The following is a 1,439-nucleotide window of genomic DNA, read 5'->3' as shown; positions in this document are numbered from 1 at the left end:
ATAATAAAAAGGAACGTAAAAGAGTAACTTACCTAAATCAAAATTAGTTAGGACATTTGATCTTGCCAAAACATACATTACCAGTATCACAATCATTATTTATACTACTTGGATGGCATTTAGAAAGTTTTGAACTCCCATGTTATATACACAACAAATACCATAAAATGCTTTGGAACAAACACATGGAATATCCTCTTTTAAATCAATACACTCACTCCTTTCAACATTTTGCGAGCATTTCTTATCACAAAATATAACAAAAATATCTGCATGGTAGTGTATATGAACACATCACTTTAACAACACTTGGTAACCCAAAAATATAATACAATGCTTGTACAACTCAGCTAAGGCTTGCACTCATTTCTTGTTTTCATTTTAAGTTCAGTAGCCACAGCAACAACAATACAATGCAAACTTCAACAATATAACCAACAGCAATTCGTCCTAAATATCTTTGATAGCAACAAGTCTCAACACAGCATTCAACAAATAATTTTCACCAGTCCAACATCTTCACTGGAGGGCCTTTTGTATATTTTCAAGGAACCATTTCTACTTATACTGAGCTATATGTTTCAGATACAACCACATATACAGGTGGTGATTTAAAACATTAAAAAGATTATGACAGAGACAATTTACCTGCATGTACTTTGAAAACATATTTCCCAACTCTTAACTGCACACATTTTTTTTTTTTTATAAATAAATTTCTCAACCATATGCAAACATCACTTTATCCACATTATTGCTCTTGTGTAATGCATAATTTCTTCATGTGAAGATCTAATTAAAAGTTATATAAGATTATTGCATGAAGTATTTACCAAAATAAGTTTTAAAAAAAGTCAAAAGTCCTTTTCACGATGACCTAAAACTACTGTCTCCCATGAAGGTATTTCTAAAAATCATCACATCCCTCAGTAGTAGCACATTAAATAATTCACTATAAGATAACAATCATGTAGTAGCACATGCACTACATGTTCCTTGCACCTTCGAAAAAAAGTACAGGCTCAGCAAATAGAACTTCCTACACAATGATCCCATGAATTTCATATGGAAAAGAATTTATCTCCTGAGAATACAGAGTCAAAATATTACTTTTAGCTTCCTACAGCCTGACCTGAGAAGCATAACAGTAGGGTCTTCTTAGCACACAAGATGTCCAGCAATCACATTCCGTTGAAATCTATTTTTTACGACGGCACTTCACCTTAAAATATTCCCATACTTGCAATACATTACTGACTTGTTCAGAATTAGAATATTTAATTAAATTTTTTTTTTCTCATAAAGTATATCCAGAAACATACATGTACATGAACATACTGTGGATTACAGATGTCAGCACAAATAATTATGCATCCAAACAGGCATTTATGCATGCATTCAAACACAAACATACTGCACATTCACTTTAAGTTTTACAT

The 1,439-nt window shown here is 31.8% G+C and overlaps 1 protein-coding gene across 1 annotated transcript in view; it reads right to left on the bottom strand.

The window, feature by feature from the left end:
- Positions 1 to 694: 694 nt before the first annotated feature.
- Positions 695 to 1,439, bottom strand: part of LOC119591263 (ectonucleoside triphosphate diphosphohydrolase 5-like) — a gene marked incomplete in the record, with an annotated part of 23,392 nt that continues 22,647 nt past the window's right edge. The window contains 1 exon segment of the mRNA XM_037939979.1: positions 695 to 1,439.

This window comes from Penaeus monodon, chromosome 28 (assembly GCF_015228065.2).
Source record: "Penaeus monodon isolate SGIC_2016 chromosome 28, NSTDA_Pmon_1, whole genome shotgun sequence".
NCBI classification, from domain to species: domain Eukaryota; kingdom Metazoa; phylum Arthropoda; class Malacostraca; order Decapoda; family Penaeidae; genus Penaeus; species Penaeus monodon.
The sequence above is the reverse complement of the archived record's forward strand: the minus strand, read 5'-3'. Positions and strand labels throughout refer to the sequence as shown.